Source organism: Stenella coeruleoalba (assembly GCF_951394435.1).
Source record: "Stenella coeruleoalba genome assembly, chromosome: 16".
NCBI classification, from domain to species: Eukaryota; Metazoa; Chordata; class Mammalia; order Artiodactyla; family Delphinidae; genus Stenella; species Stenella coeruleoalba.
In genome coordinates, this window is record NC_137162.1 from 72283003 (window position 1) to 72300828 (window position 17826).

The 17826-nt window shown below is 41.1% G+C and overlaps 1 long non-coding RNA gene across 7 annotated transcripts in view; it reads left to right on the forward strand.

Moving 5' to 3' along the window:
- LOC307175696 overlaps positions 1-17826 on the forward strand; it is a 245785-nt gene that overhangs the window by 60390 nt on the left and 167569 nt on the right. The gene's annotated exons all lie outside the window — the stretch shown is intronic.

The following is a 17826-nucleotide window of genomic DNA, read 5'->3' on the forward strand; positions in this document are numbered from 1 at the left end:
GACTAGATAATGCTCCGTATACAACATGCTCAGCAAAATAATGCTGAGATTCTGCTTCAGTCTAAATAATCCCTTTCTTTTCTTTGTCATTATTTTAATTATCTCCATTGCTGTTATTTGATTTCCTTTAAGACCAAGAAAGCAGACTGAACATAGAAATGGAATAAGAAGAAAAACGTACAGAAAAAAAAATAATAACCTTATGGGTTTTTTTTTCTATATTTCCACGTATTAGGAGCATCCTGACTTAATTCTTAGTACTATATGGGACTTTCCTAATTTCCACAGTCAGTCTGAGTTAGTGGTATGTTCTGAACTGATCTTTTTTTCTAGCTTTATTGCAGGATAATTGACATATAATGAACAACATATTTAAAGTGTAGAATTTAATCAGTGTTAACAAATGTTATACCTGTGAAACTATCACAACCTCAAGATAATGAATATTATCTCCAAAAGTTTCCCTTTGTCCCTTGGTAATTCCTCTCTTCTACTCCTACCCACCTCCGCCACCCACCACTGACCTATTTTTTGTCCCTACAGATTGGTATATTTCTGAATTTATTTAGGGTGTTCTAATTTATTTCAGCAGTGTTTTGTGGTTTTCAGGATAAGATCTTGAACATCCTTTGTCAGATTTATTCCTAAGTATTGCACATTTTTTCATGTTATTGTGAATGTATATTTAAATTTTTTAATTTTAGGTTGTTACTGGTATATAGAAATACAATTGATATTTCTATATTGCCTTGAATCTTGGAATCTTACTAAATTCACTCATTAGTGCTACTACATTTTTTGTAGTTTCCACCAAATTTTTCTATGTAGACAACGTATGTCCGTGAATAAAGAGAATTACATTTCTTCATTTACAATTTGGCTGCCTTCTATTGCTTTTTCTTGCCTTATTGTGCTGGCTGGGATCTCCAGTACAGTGCTGAACAGAAGCATTGAGAATGAACACTCTTGCCTTGTTTTGAATTTTAGGGGGAAAACATTCAGTCTTTCACTGTTAAGTGTGATGTTAACTGCAGGGTTTTCAAAAATGCCCTCTTTTTTAGCCTGAGGAAATTCTTTTCTGTTCCTAGTTTGTTGAAAGTTTTAATGAAGAATAGATGTTGGGTCTTGTCAAATGCTTTTGTGCTTCAATTGAAGTGATTGTATGATTTTTCTCTTTTTAGACTTCATGTTGTGATTTTCGTTGATTTTCAAAACTTATGCTGACTAACCCCACTTAATTATGAGGTATTCTCAGTATATTGTTGGATTCAATTTGGTGAAGGATATTGGTCCATAGTTTTACTTCTTGTAATGTCTCTGTTCAGTTTTGGTATCAGAGTAATAGTGTCTTCAAAGAGTGAGTTGAGAAGTGTTCCCTCCTCTGTGATTTTCTGAAAGAGTTTGTGTAAAATTGGTATTCTCTCTTCCTTTGGGGAATTTACTGGTGAAGCCCTCTGGGCCTATAGTTTTCTTATTAGAATGTTTTCTAACTGCAAATTCAATATATTTACTGGATATAGGACAATTTAGGTAACCTAATTATTTTTTCACATTTTTCCCTCCAGTTTTATTAAGATATAATTGACATCCAACACTGTATAATTCTTCTTGAGTCACCTTCGGTAACTTGTCTTTCAAGGAACTTGTCAGTTTCATCTAAGTTGTTAGATTTCCTGGCATAAAGCTATTCATATTATTTCCTTATTATTCCTTTAGTATCTGTAGAATCTGAGTGATATCACCTTTCCCATTTCTGATATTGGTGATTTGTGTCTTCTCTACTTTTTTCCTGATCGCTTTGGTTAGACATTTATCAGTTTTATTGATCTTCTCAGATAACAACCTTTTGGTTTCATTAAGTTTCCCTATTGTGATTGTTTTCTATTTCATTGATTTATGTTCTCATTTTTATTATTTTATTTCTTCTATTTGAGTTTTATTTGCTCTTCTATTACTGTTTTTTAAGGTGGAAGCTGAGGTTTTTTATTTGAAAGCTTCTTTTCTAATATAGGCATTTAGTGCTATAAATTTCCTAAGTACTATTTTATCTGCTTCTCACATATTTTGATATGTTGATTTCATTTTTTTAAAAAAATATTTATTTATTTATTTATTTATTTGTTTATGGCTGTGTTGGGTCTTCTTTTATATGCGAGGGCTATCTCTACTTGTGGCAAGCGGGGGCCACTCTTCATTGTGGTGCGCGGGCCTCTCACTATTGTGGCCTCTCTTGTTGCAGAGCACAGGCTCCAGACGCGCAGGCTCAGTAGTTGCGGCTCACGGGCCTAGTTGCTCCGCGGCATGTGGGATCTTCCCAGACCAGGGCTTGAACTTGTGTCCCCTGCATTGGCAGGCAGATTCTCAACCACTGTGCCACCAGGGAAGCCTGTTGATTTCATTTTAATTCTGTTCATAATAGCTCATAATTTTTCTTTTATTTCTTCTTTGTCCCATGGGTTATTTAGAAGCATGTTTTTTTTGGTACCCAAATACTTACAGTTTTAAGTAATTTGTTCATGACGTGCCTTGTAGTTTCCTTCATGTTTCATTTTCTTGGACTTCAATGAGCTTCTTCAGTCTGTGGGTTTATAGCTTTCATCAGATTTGGGAAAATTTCAGCCCATTATTTCTTCAAATATTTTTCTGTTCTCTCTGCTCCTTCAGGACTTCAATTATACATATTTTACGTGGCTTTAAACTCTCCCATGATTCACTGATCCTCTGTTTATTTTTTAGTCGTTTTTTGGTTATGGGCTTCATTCTAGATAGTTTATATTGCTGTCTTCAATTTTTCTGGCTTTTTCCCCTGCAATGTCTAGTTTGTCCTTAATTCTATCCACTGCATTTTTCATCTCAGACATTGTGGTTTTTATCAGTAGAAGTTCAGTTTGGATCTTTTGTTATGTCTTTCATGTCTTTATCTATCACTGTTTCCTCTAGCTTCTTAAATCTATGGATGGAGTTCTAATCACAGTTTTAATGTCCGTGTCTGCTAATTCTATCATCTGCATCACTTCTGGGTCCATTTTGATTGATTGATTTTTCTCCTCATTATGGATCATATTTTTCTTCTTCTTTGCATGCCTGGTAATTTTTGATTGGATGCAGATATTGTGCATTTTACATTTGCTACAATTTAGTTAGTTGAAAATAGTTTGATCCTCTTAAGTATTGCTTTTTAAGATGTTTGGCTGGAACCAGAGCAGCATTTATTCTAGGGTTAATTTTTTTCGTAACCGAAGTAACCTATACTTTTTGAGTGCAAAGCTCAGTGCTCCATGGATTATGAAGCTTTCTACTCTGGCTGCGAGGAACAGCCACTATTCCTGGCCCTATGTGAATGCAAGAGATGATTCCCTCTCGTCCGTTTGGGTAGTTTTTCCCTCTGGCTTCAGATAATTTTCCACATTCATGCACTGATCAGTACTCAATAAATACTTAAGGGCAACCCTCTTCAAGTATTCAGAATTCTCTCTTTGTGTATCTGTCTTCTGTCTTGCACTGTGACTTACAAACTGCAGCTGCTGTGGTCTTCTCAGACCACTTCAGTTTTCCCAGCTCATAAATACTGCTGGGCTCTGTCTGAGTCTCTCCTCTCTGCTCTGTGACCTGAAAACTTTCTCCAGTAGTAAACTGGGACAGTTGGGATCAGTCTTTTGTTGCCTAGTGTTGAATGTCTTGGGAACCATTGTTTCTTATCATTTGTACATTTTTTAGTTGTTTTATGTGGGAGGTTGGATGCTATCTTTCTTGCACCATAAATGCACAAAATGCTGATCCTTTTCAGATGTTACAAGCATATGTGTCTTAGTCCATTTGAGCTGTTATAACGAAATACCATAGACTGGGTGGTTTATGGACAACAGAAATTTATTTCTCACAGTACTGGTGACTGGGAGGTCCAAGATCAAGGCACTGGCAGATTCAGTGTCTGTTGAGAACCCTCTTCCTGGTTCATAGATGGCACATTTTAGCTGTAGCTTCACATGGCAGAAGGGGAGAGGGATCTCTCTGGGGCTTCTTTTACAAGGACAGGAATCCCATTCATGAGGGCTCCACCCTCATGACCTAATCACTTCCCAAAGGCCCCGCCTCCAAATGCCATCACATTGGGGGTTAGGATTTCAACATAAGTATTTTGGAGGGACACAGGCATCCATAGCAATACGCAATTAAAGTAAATGTTTAATATACGTCAAAACCATCCTTTGTTGAAAGAGACTGATTCATCGTTAATACGTAAATTGTTCAGATGCATAGAGTAGGGGTTACTTTATCATGACCTAAAGCACAGCAAAACAGAATAAACAAAAGGAATCACAACCTCATGCTGCTTAATAAGGTGAAGCCAAATTCCACATTAGCCAGATCTGATCCTTCCTTCTGGCCTTCACACAGACTGGGATGAGATCACGTACTGATCTGGTGGGTTTGCTTTTTGAGTATTTGAGGCAGTCCAAGTACATATCAGTGACCTGAAGGTGGGTGGGAAGTTGAGAAATGATAAAGGGGTTCCTCTTTAGTATAGTATTTCCTAGTGTGTGTTACATGAAACCCACTGTTTCACATGTTGTTAATAAGTATTCAGGAAAAATACCAACCACAAATTATAATTTCATGTTCAAATAAGGTAGGGGAATTTATAAATAATATTGTCCTCATTGAAGATTCACAATGCACTTGAACTCTGAGGCTTTTAGATAATTTCTCATTTTTGCCTGAAATAGTTCCAGATTTACTTTTCATTTGTAAACAAGATACCTGACTAATCTAGTTAGAACCAAACCCATATCTGTACTAAAGTTATGGAAATCAAATTTGTATATCCCCACAAAATCGTTAACTGATACTGCTCTTGCTTCAAGTCCTCAATCAGAAAATTGTAACCTGAAACAAAACAAATATTGTTTACGAACTGACTTAATTCTCAAAAATACTCTATGTAAAAAATGCAAGATCTCAAATTTTCCAGGGATCATGGATACATTACCCATCAGTATGCTTAGTGCAGCCTGGGTACATACTAAGCATTCAATAAATGCATATTTATTAGTTCATTTCCTCAATATTTATTGAACACCTATCATGTGTTCAATAAATATGATACTAAGCATGTATCATATTACATGCTTAGGGCACATACAAAAAACTAGATACACAAAATCTAATTAAAAAATCAGAATCTGAATCACAAGGAGTTTTGCAATCCATGGAAAATGACATTAAGTAAATAATCATTGCTTAGCAATCTGGAAAGACTTTTTAGTTCACTCACGCACAGAGATAATTTGAGAATCTAACAGTACTAAGCACTGTTCTAGGATCTGGGAGGACCAGGGACAGACACATAAGATGAAATTTCTTTTCTAAGGGGCTCATGATTTGATGGTGAAGACACTTTAGAAAGTGATTGCATATGACAGTAAACAGAAGAGGAAACCAAAACCTGGACAATAAGCAGAGCTTAGCTAGGAGAAAGAAGGCAGGCGCCATGGGTGGATGTGTGCGTGAAGCAGAAAGAATTGCACAGGCACAACCTAAAGGTGGGAAGGAACAAGGCTGTTGCTGCACCCAAGAACGGCCAGTATGGCTGGAGTAAATCAAAAGCAAATGACAAGGGACAAAAGGGGAGAAAGAGATGGGCTAGGTCATGCTTAACTTGCAGGCCAGGTTAAGGATTTGGGTCTTTACCTTAAGAGCAGAAGGTTGGAAGGGAGTGTCAGGAGCAGATTTGCCTTTTCGTGTGTGTGTGTGTGTGTGTGTGTGTGTGTGTGTGTAATCTTTTCTTTATTTTTTAACGTCTTTATTGGACTATGATTGCTTGACAATGGTGTGTTAGTTTCTGCTGTATAACAAAGTGAACCAGCTATACATATATCCCTATATCTCATTCCTCTTTCTGTAATTGTGCTGTGATTACGTGAGAGAACATCTGTGTGTTAGGAAAAACACACTGAAGAAGGTTATATGACATTCCCAAAGCTTCTGAAGAGTGAAGTTCTCCATTTTCCTTTCAGGAACATAGTAAATGTGTCACACAATTCTATCTCAGATTCACGAGTAGGGTGGGGGTCAGGAACCAGGGAGAGATCCAGGATGCAGGCCAGTGGTGCTAGGATTTTCTCAGAGGTCATGAAGTTCAATTGTAGGTGAATGCTTTAGCTGCTGTGGCTGGCAGGCTGTTCCTGGTATGGTAAACAGCACACAAATCCAAGCTACAGTGTTTCATAAGATATTCATGTGATGCTTTCTGCAATGATCTAATGGCTTCAGAGACTAGAGAATGGCGGGAATGTTAACATCAGTCTTTTGGCTTGGAAAGGAGATTACCTTGGCAAGATGAAACTTCTGTGTGGTCCCTGAACTGCTCTCTACAAGGAGATAGCGCCAGGATTTCCCGATAGCTCATATAAGGCAACTCCAGCAGTGATTTGGCCGGGGTTTATCGTTTAGCAATTTTGTGACAAGCTGCCCAGCTCTGTGCTTTGACTTTATTCAGTATGTGTTTCCTCCTCCTCCTACTAGGACTTGTCACTGCAATCAGCTGTCCAGTGCCATAGGGAGGACACAGCTGTTGGCAGTAAGCATAAGCAGCCTTTATCACAGAGACTAAACCTGTCATGTGCTTGTTGAGGGTACCCTCAGACTCCTTGTAGGCATCAGGATCAAAGACACCAGCTCCCTGCAGACCCAAATCATTGGTTACCGCTCCACAGTACTCTATGTCTCTGGGATTGATGCCTTCCCCCTCCCCCTCCCTTTCCCCTCCCCTCCCTTTCCCCCTCCCCTCCCTCCTCCCCTCCCCCTCCCTTTCCCCTCCCCTCCCTTTCCCCCTCCCCTCCCTCCTCCCCTCCCCCTCCCTTTCCCCTCCCCTCCCTTTCCCCCTCCCCTCCCTTTCCCCCTCCCCTCCCTTTCCCCCTCCCCTCCCTTTCCCCCTCCCCTCCCTCCTCCCCTCCCCCTCCCTTTCCCCTCCCCTCCCCTCCCCCTCCCCTCCTCCCCCTCCCCCTCCCCCTCCCCTCCCCCTCCCCCCCGCCCCCTCCTCCTCTCAATTTGGGTCAGAGTCCTCTTCATTGCTGTCACATCCCTGGCTATTCATGTTCCTGGACAAGTTAGGGACCATCTAAATTTCAGATCAGGAATGCAGTTTCTTCTCCCCACCCCTCCCAATTTTGCCAATTTTTCAAATGCATTAATCATTTTATCTTCTGCAGTCCTTGAGTATCTGTCAGGGAGATGACATTCTGTCACTCTATGCTATATGATTTCCAACTGGAGCCTCAACCCCTTGGCTTCTGAGCCCACACGGGCCAGATCAGGGGGTTAGGCTGGCACTCAGCAGTGGAGGCATCAGGCTGACCCCGATATGGGCAAGTGCTGCCTGCCCACGATGCTCTGTTGAGTGGGGACACAGAGCATAGCGGCTGATGATTCCTATGCCATCCTTCTCTCCACTAGACTGAGGAACATTGGGGAGCAGGGAACATGTCCTGACCTGGCATTTGTTCTCTCATAGTTTCTTTTCTAATAATCTTCTTTACAGAGTCCTCAATAAGCATTTATTGCATGGAATAATTGATTCATATGCCCTATACGATCCTAAAATCTTTTCTGAGTCTCATCGTGTAGAATTATACAGCTGGAAGGAACTTCAGAGACTTTAAAAATTCCCCATGATTTGGAAAATGACAAAATCGAGACCCAGAGCAGTTAAACATCTTCCCCCAGATCACACAGCTAGTGGGTCGCCAAAGCTGACATTGGGAGCTTGGTCTCCAGGCTCTTGGTTTGGTGCTCTTCATGAAGACTGAGCATTGTAGTTACCTGAGACTGCGTTCTGTGGAGTGCCAGCTGCCACAGAAACAGACTGAAGTGAGGCACGCCTAGTACAGCTTTACCCAAAGAAGGCAGTTAGCCAGTATTTGCAGGCTTTTGGACAGTTACTGAACAACTTTGCAAATTCAACTAAAGTTTTTCGGGAGACTTGAAAATATTCCTGAATGCTATTTAGGACTCCTCAAAGGGATTTGCCTCGGACGTTTTGCAGTTTATCCACCATGAGCGTTATCATGATGCTGTTAAAACTCAGAGTTTGGAGGATTATTCTTACAATTCTTTGGTAGAGAAGCTTGGCACAATGAGAACTGTGAAATAGTTAACAGTATGAATCACACAGAGTCATCTGGAAAGTGTCCTTTGAAACACTCAGAAAACGTTTTAGGGACCTCTTTGCTGGAAAACCTGTGATTGCAGAGAAGAGTGAGGGTGTCTCTTTGTATGTTGTACAAGTGAGATAGAGAAGCAGGAAAATGGAAGCAGCCATGGGAGAAAGTCACCATCCTGTGAGTAATGAAGGAGAAGAAAATGAAAGTGGAGATAAAAGCCAAGAACTCCCATTGTATCAGCAGAGACTGAGTGGGAGATTCAAATCAGAAAGTTCACAGTCATTATCTCCTTTTCTCTCTAGCTAAAAATAAAGATATGACAGAAGCACCTCTGCTCAGAGCTAGAGAAGTGAAAACTCTATAAAAGAAAGGACTGATTTTGTTCACTATCCTTTATCTAAATGTAAACGTAAGTCAGTCCCTGCAGATGACCCTGGATGGTGTCCCCAGTTGTGATAGGTCAGGCTGGGAGACGTGGCATTACAAAAGCTCTGTCAGTCTTGATAAGTCTCTGAAGCAACATGCTTTTGCTTTTGAAATACCAGCGTGCTCATATAGATGAGGTACTCACAGTTATTTCAGCAAGCCCTGTTTCTAAAATGTTGGTCTTTGGGCTCTTGATAAAATTTTGTCAGTGGCTAAATGAGATGGTGAAATGGAGCTGGGTTTTGACGAGGATTGTGAGGAACGATGGGGAGGGTCTCGGGTGGGGAAGCAGATGGACCTGAATTCTGCTCATGAGGCTTCTTCTTATGACGGTATGTTTTAGACAATTCATGTGACCTGCCTGTCGTATCCATTTTCTGATCATGGCATGAGGTGGAATAGATGACCTCGGAGGTCTCCTCTGGTTCTCATGTTCAATGATGCTTTCTTCTGTGCCTTTTCTGAGGATTGGGGGAATATCTGATCCACAAAGAAAAACCAGGCTCCCTCTGTCTCGGACCTTTCTTTGGTTGTCTGGCAATTCAGCCGGTCTTGAAACTCCCTTTAACCTCACTAAACCACTCTGCCATCCATAAGTTGCTATTCTGTGTTCTCCTATTGTATTAACAGATAGGAAAAGGTTTAACTATATAAGCAAATCCCTGTTAATGAATTATCCAGTTAGTGTGTTACCTTCCTAAATGGGAAAAAAAATTCCTTGTCTAGCATAAGCTATATTATTGCTGGAAACTTCAGGCAGTAGTATAGGGGCATGTGTGTGTGTCTGTGTGAGTGTGTTGCTTGTAAGGGAGAAGAAAATTACACAAGTCTGGGAAGTCAAATCAAGTGTTACTTTAACATGTGAGTAAAGTCTTTTTTGCTAAGCCAAGTGTGAAGGTTAACCAGCAAGTATTTATAAGATTCTTTGGTTGCAGAGACCCACTTGAATTAGGTTCTGTAAAGTAGGTTTAAGACTTTATGTTAAGGAGTGCTTCTAACCACTTCTAGTCTGGTCCTGACTGATTGGAATCAAATTTTGCTGAAATAAACTCTTAAAACTCTTAATATGCCTCAGTTTATCTTTGAGTGGTTCTGGTGTCAGGAAAAAGAATCAGAGGAGACCCCAGTTGGCCCCCAGGAGTGACAGGCAACAGGTGTGGGTACCTGCTTAGTCCCTTGAGCTTGACACATACTTGCTGCCTCTGGAGGTCATGGGTAAGTCCCTCTCGGATCCTGGATCCTAGCTCTACAGTTTTTGCATTATGAGCTTTCAGAGTGTTTGAGCATTTTCTTTCTGCACTGAGTCTGGAAACTAGCTGGAGTCAGACTGGCTCTGGATTGGACTGGTTGCAACTTAGAAACTGGACTGGGTGCAGGGTCAGACTGCATCTGACTTGAACTGGGTCCAGTGTGAGGCCTTAGGTGAATAAACTTTTGTTTTAAAGCTGAACAAGTAGGATAACCTTACCAAAGATAATCTTGAATTACAGTGGTCACAATGGAGAACTTGTTTGCTGGGAGTTTTATTTATTACAAATTCAATTTCACTACCAGTGATCAGTCTGTTCAGATTGTCTTTTTCTTCCTGATTCGGTCTTGGCAAGTTGTATGTTTCTAGAAATTTGCCCATTTTTTCCTAGATTGTCCAATTTGTTGGCATATAACAGTTCATGGTATTCTCTTAGGATTTTTTTTTTTCTTTTGCTGTACGCGGGCCTCTCACTGTTGTGGCCTCTCCCGTTGTGGAGCACAGGCTCCGGACGCACAGGCTCAGCAGCCATGGCTCAGGGGCCCAGCTGCTCCGTGGCACGTGGGAACCTCCTGGACCGGGGCACGAACCCGTGTCCCCTGCAACGGCAGGCGGACTTTCAACCACTGCGCCACCAGGGAAGCCCTCTTAGGATTTTTTTGTATCTCTGTGGTATCAGTTGTTGTTTCTCCTCTTTCATTTGTTATTTCTTTTCTTAGTTCTCTTTCTTCTTGATGAGCCTGGCTAAGAATTTATCAATTTTGTTTATCTTTTTAAAAAAAACAGCTCTTGGTTTCATTGTTTTTTTTTTCTATTTTTTTTTTGTCTGTATTTTATTTATTTTCTCTCTAACCTTTATTATTTCCTTCCTTCTGACTTTGGCCTTTGTTCTTTTTTCCTAATTCATTCAGATAATCAGTTACGTTGTTGGAGATTTTTCTAGTTTCTTTTTCTTTTTTATATATGATCCAATTTTTAAAAAATTTAATTAATTTATTTATTTTTGGCTGTGTTGGGTCTTCATTTCTGTGCATGGGCTTTCTCTAGTTGCAGTGAGCAGGAGCCACTCTTCATCATGGTGCGCAGGCCTCTCATTGTCGCGGCCTCTCTTGTTGCGGAGCACAAGCTCCAGATGCGCAGGCTCAGTAGTTGTGGCTCACGGGCCCAGCCGCTCTGTGGCACGTGGGATCTTCCCAGACCAGGGCTCGAACCCGTGTCCCCTGCATTGGCAGGCAGATTCTCAACCACTGTACCACCAGGGAAGCCCTCTTGTTTCTTGAGGAAGGCATATATTGCTATCAACTTCTCTCTTAGAACTGCTTTTGCTGTATCCCATAGATATTAGAAAGTTGCATTTACATATTCATTTGTCTCAAGGTATTTTTCTAATTTCTCCTTTGATTTCTTCATTGACTATTGCTTTTTAGTAGTCTGTTGTTTAGTCTCCATGTGTTTGTGCTTTTCCCATTCTTCTTCCTGTAATTGATTTCTAGTTTCATACTGAAAAAGTGCTTGCTATAATTTTTATCCTTTTACATTTGTTGAGAATTGTTTTGTGGCCTAGCCTGTGATCTATCCTGGAGGACATTCCATAAGCACTTGAAAAGAACATGTATTCTGCTGTTTTGGGATGGAATGTTCTCTCTCTCTCTCTCTCTCTCTCTCTCTCTCTCTGTGTGTGTGTGTGTGTGTGTGTGTGTGTGTGTGTGTGTGTATTTATATGTATATAAATCAGCTCCAGTTGGTCTAATATGTCATTTAAGACCACTGTTGCCTTTTTGTCTGGATGATCTGTCCACTGATGTAAGTGAGGTGTTGAAGTCCCCTACTGTTATTGTATTACTGTCAGTTTCTCCCTTTATATCTGTTAATATTTGCTTTATATATTTAGGTACTCCTGTATTGGGTGCATATATGTTGACAAGTGTGGTATACTCTTCTTGTATTGATCCCTTTATCATTATATAAGGCCCTTTTTGTCTTTTTTTATAGACTTTATTTTAAAGTGTATTTTGTCTGATATGAGTATTGTTACCCCTGCCTTGTCGTTTCCATTTGCATGAAATATCTTTTTCCATCCTCTCATTTTTAGCCTGTGTATGTCTTTTTTTTTCTCTTTTTTATAAATTTATTTAATTTTATTTTCAGCTGCTTTGGGTCTTTGTTGCTGCACATGGGCTCTCTCAATTTGCGGTGAGCGGGGGCTCCTCTTCGTTGCGGGGTGTGGGCTTCTCATTGCAGTGGCTTCTCTTGTTGTGGAGCATGGGCTCTAGGCACATGGGCTTCAGTAGTTGCAGCATGTGGGCTCAGTAGTTGTGGCACATGGACTCTAGAGCACAGGCTCAGTAGTTGTGGCTCATGGGCTTAGCTGCTCCACGGCATGTGGGCTCTTTCCGGACCAGGCCTCAAACCCATGTCCCCTGCGTTGGCAGACGGATTCTTAACCACTGCCCCACCAGGGAAGTACCTAGCTTGGGTATGTCTTTAGGTATGAAGTGAGTGTCTTGTAGGAAGTATATAGTTCAGTCTGGTGTTTTTCTTTTGTTTTCTTTTTAAATTTTTTTTATTTTTTTGTTTTTATCCAATCACCCATGCAGTGTCTTGACTGGAGCATTTAGTTCATTGACGTGTAAAGTGATTACTGATAGGTATGTACTTAGTGCCATTTTGTTGTTTTCTGGTTGTTTTTGTAGTTCTTCTCTGTTCTTCTTTTAACTTCTTCCCTGTGGTTTTGTTTGTTTGTTTTTGTTTTTCTTCAGTGGTATGCTTTCTCTCTGTTTTTTGTGTATCTATTATAGTTTTTTGATTTGTGGTTACCGTGAGGTTCATATATGTTGACCTGTAAATATATCTACTTGTTTTAAACTAACATTTAAGTTCAAACACATTTTAAAAGATTTATATATCTTTTACTCTTTTTTCCCACATTTTGTGGTTTTGATCTCATTTTACATCTTCATGTTTATCTTTTAAGTGTTTATTGTAGTTATAGTTGATTTTATAGTTTTTGACGTTTAATCTTAGTGCTAGCTTAAGTGGTTGATCCACAGCCTTTACTGTATATTTCCCTTAATTAGCGGGATTTTTCCTTTCTGAGGAATTATTCTTGTAGTAGCTTTTTCCTTTCCACTTAGAGATGACCCTCTAACATTTCTTTTAGGGTCTGTTTAGTAATGGTGAACTGTTAGTTTTTGATTGACTGAGAAGCTCTTTATCTCTCCTTCAATTCTAAATGATAGTCTTGCCGGGTAGAGTATCCTAGGTTACAGGTTTTCCCCTCTTAGCATTTTTTAATTTTGGCCATGCCCTGCAGCTTGCGGGATCCTAGTTCCCCAAACAGGGATCGAATCGTGCCCCTTGCAGTGGAAGTGCAGAGTCCTAAACACTGAACTGCCAGGGAATTCCCTTAGCATTTGAATTATATAATGCCACTCCTTTTTGGCCTGCAAAGCTTCTGCAGAAAAATCAGCTAATAGCCTTATGGGGGTTCCTTTGTACTGATTCTTTGTTTTTCTCTCGATGCTTTTACAATAGAATTCTCTCTTTAAGTTTTGCTATTTTAATTATGGTTTGTCTTGGTGTGGGTCGGTTTGGGTCATCTTGCCTGGGACCCTCTGTGCTTCCTGTGCCTGGATATCTGTTTCCTTCATCAGGTTCAGGAAGTTTTCAGCCAGAATTTCATCAAATACATTTTTGACCCCTTTCTCGCTTCTCCTTTGAGGGTCCTTATAATGTGAATGTTAGTATGCTTGATGTTGTCCTAGGGGTCCCTTAAACTATTCTCATTTTAAAGAGCTTGTTTTTCCTCTTGCTGTTCTCATTGGGTGATTTCCAGTATTCTATCTCCCAAATTATTTATGTGTTCTTCTGTATCACCTAGTCTGCTGTTAATGAAGTGAAAAACATACTAGGGGGAATTTATTGTATTCTTCAGTTTTGACTTGTTTTTAAAAAAATATTTTCTAGTTCCTTGTTAAAATTCTCAGGGTTCATCTATTCTTTTCCCTAGTTCAGTTATCATTCTTATTACTGATGCTTTGAACTCTTTATCTTCTAATTATTTATCTCCATTTCATTTGTTGTTTTTTCAGTGTTTTTTTCTTGTTCTTTTATTTGAAACAAATGCATCTGTCTTCTCATTTTGTTTAACTTTCTCAGTTTCTATGAAATTAGGTGAAACAGTTACCTGTCCCAGTCTTGAAGGGGTGTCCTTGTGTGGGAGCAACCCTATGCAGTCTGTGTGTGCCCAGTGGCTTTGTTATGAGAGATGGATCTGAGGTGAGCATGGGTCATGTCTTCCCCCAGGGTGTGCTGGCAGCCATCACCTTGGTGAGAGGTAGGCTGGAGATGGAGGGGCTAGAGCCAGAGCCAGGTGTGATGAGGCGTCTCCTATGCTCAATGGCTGACAGCAATATATTGGGGGCTGGTGGGGGGGTGTCCCAAGGTGCTGGAGCAGAGCACTGAGTTTGGGTCCACGATGTTTCCATCGCTTCTAAGTGTGTGCTCTCCCCCTCCCAATGTTGGCATTTTTCCCTCACTGGGGAGCAGTGCTGGAGCTAGAGGGTCCAGAGTATGTGTTCGGTGTGGTCCTGCTTGTGTGCTGTGTGGGTCCTGGCACACCATTCAGAGTTCCAGACCACCTTCAACCTGCTGCCTCTACAAATGCCAGTAATGGCCACCCTCACCCTGTTCAGTTGTAGTGCCAGGTCTAAGCCAGCTGCATCCCCCCAACTATGCACTCTTCTTAACAGTGGCACCCTTTGCCCTAGTGGGGAGCTGTGCTTGAGGGGCCAGAGTGGGCCCTTGGCGTGGGCTGGTATTCATGCTTGGGTGATCATGGGAAACTGGTCTGAGTCCCAGGCAATTTGAATCTGCTTCCTCCACTTTGTTCCTGGGATTAGGCAAGCACTTGGGCACTCTTCAGGAGTGGAGTCTAGGTTTCTAACAGCCGTCCTTTTAGTCCCGTTGGTTTTCAAAAGCAGCTAAGGGGACTTGTCTTCCCGAGGGCTGGGGTGCCTAATATGTGGTTTGAACTGCTCACTGCCCAGGGAGGACCTCTAAGCTCATGTAATCCACCTTCTCTTATGCGTCCCCTGCCAGGGGCACGGGTCTTGGCCTGATTGCTTCCTTCCCCTCCTGTGTGACACCGTGTGGATCTTCCTTTACAGCCTTGGCTGTACGGGAGTCTTTCTGCCCGTCTCCAGTTTGTTTCAGTGAAAATTGCTCCACATGTAGATGTATTTTTTAATAGTATAGTGTATTTTATAAATGAACGTTACAAAAATCATCCCATGAAGTACACGCACAGTGTGTTGAAAGGAACAGGATCCTGGGAAGAGGTTGACAAGAAACACTGCTGCTTGCTGACATCATTTTCTCTTTGGCCTCTGGCATTCAACCTGCTCAGTCATGCACATTGCTTAATTTGCCCACTTCTGCCTTCCAAATATGGGAGATTAATCTCAGCGCTAAGGTCTCATGTGGCCATAGGGCTCTGTCTCTAAAGAGGCAGAACAGGAGCCTTTTGACAAGTCACTGGCAGCCATGGAGATTGTAGAGCCATCCTCAGATTGACTCATTTTTTCAAGACAAAATTGGAAATTCAAATATCGTATTACAGGCACTGTGTCTCCATGCCACCACACAGCCCAGCTGCTTCCTTGCTATCAGTCTCTGTGTGTATATCTATTTTAATGCATTCTTAGGGGGAGGTGAGCTCAGCACCCTCTACCCTCTACCATTTTGATCTCTTCTCCCTATTTTTCCAGATTTAAGGAAATCATTTTCTCTTAAGCTATCTATGGCTTCCAGTAATTTTGTAAAGTCCATTTTTGTAAACAGATTTGAAACATTTAGCTTTTCTCCCTACCTGATACGTCCAGAATGCAGAAGCTTATTGAATATTCTTATTTTCACGGCAATATAGTTATTTGCATAAGTTCAATAAGAATCTGTTCTCCTTATAAAAGGAGACGATTGGAAACATTGGTTATATTACTAAGGCTTTGACTGGAATGTCACGTTTGAGAATACAATAGCCCAGAGATGGAAACAACCTAAATGCCCATCATCGGATGAATGGATAAAGAAGATGTGGCACATACATACAATGGAATATTACTCAGCCATAAAAAGAAAGGAAATTGAGCTATTTGTAATGAGGTGGATAGACCTAGAGTCTGTCATACAGAGTGAAGTATGTCAGAAAGAAAAAGACAAATACCGTATGCTAACACATATATATGGAATTTAAGAAGAAAAAAATGTAATGAAGAACCCATGGGTAAGACAGGAATAAAGACACAGACCTACTGGAGAACGGATTTGAGGATATGGGGAGGGGGAAGGGTGAGCTGTGACAGGGCGAGAGTGAGTCATGGACATATACACACTAACAAACGTAAGGTAGATAGCTAGTGGGAAGCAGCCGCATGGCACAGGGATATCGGCTCGGTGCTTTGTGACCGCCTGGAGGGGTGGGATAGAGAGGGTGGGAGGGAGGGAGACGCAAGAGGGAAGAGATATGGGAACATATGTATATGTATAACTGATTCACTTTGTTATAAAGCAGAAACTAACACACCATTGTAAAGCAATTATACCCCAATAAAGATGTTAAAAAAAAATCAGATATGACCAGATAGTTTTGAGGAACTAAGGTTGACTTTATGGAGCCAATAAAAGCCCCTTGGAAAAAACGGCCTGGTACCTTGTTTAGAGGGTGCCTGGCAGCCTTACCAGGTGAGTAAGGAAGGTCACTTCCTGGTAAGCTCAGGAACTTCAGAATATCTTGGGGACTATAAGACAAGAGGAATTCACCCAACCTGTAGGTGTTCCAGATGGAGTCTGATGGTGAGTGCTTGGCTTGGCGTCTTAGCCTGGGGAAGCCTTTTGAAAAGTCCAATCTATGATTTCTTATGAAAAGTTCCAGCAAAGCAGATTTTTAAAAGTTTACGTGGTCAATCACTATTCTTGCTACATTTAAGTGAATAATCAGGCCAAGTTTAATGAGACTAGACTTAGTTTGCAAACAAATTAGTCTTACTGTGATTATCCTTGATAGATATGAGGGTGATTGTAGAGGAAAAAATATGTTTCAGTAAAATATTATAGTACAATCTTGTGTATATCAGATTCTAGCCTTGTTCATTGTCTTTGAGGTTTTATTGTATATCCGTAAACTGAACTAGATCCTGAATTCTAGTTTCCTCAGATATCTGGCTACAGCTCTCCCAACTTACATTTCCAATATTCTTCCGTCCTTCTGATTTGGAATCACTGACAACAAAGAGTGCCCCAGAATCTTTTTGGAAGTGACCATACCAGATCCTCCTCACTATCCAGCTGGCAGCCAAACAGCAGAGATTTGAACCTTGGGTCCACATCCCCCAATTAAAAAGGTGTCCTCCAGGGCTTCCCTGGTGGCGCAGTGGTTGAGAGTCTGCCTGCTAATGCAGGGGACACGGGTTCGAGCCCTGGTCTGGGAGGATCCCACGTGCCGCGGAGCAACTAGGCCCGTGAGCCACAACTACTGAGCCTGCGCGTCTGGAGCCTGTGCTCCGCAACGAGAGGCCGCAATAGTGAGAGGCCCGTGCACCTCGATGAAGAGTGGTCTCTGCTTGCCACAACTAGAGAAAGCCCTTGCACAGAAATGAAGACCCAACACAGCCATAAATAAATAAATAAATAGATAGATAGCCAAGCATTTGAAGCCCTTAAAAAGAAAAAAAAGGTGTCCTCCAGACTCTTGGAAGTGCACGCCAGCTGGAGATCTAAAATAAATGACTAGGAAGATTCCTCCCCAGAAGCAGATTGCATCTTGTGGTAGACAGCTCTCCCAAGATCATAGATCAAAATCTTCATCTCCAATTTACAACCCTTATTCTTTCTGCCTTTTTGCTACTTGCTTTTTCTCTCTTTTACCGCATGGGAAGATAATGTTCCTTAACTCTGGCAGCCGTTGCTGAGTTTACTGCTAAGGCCATAGCT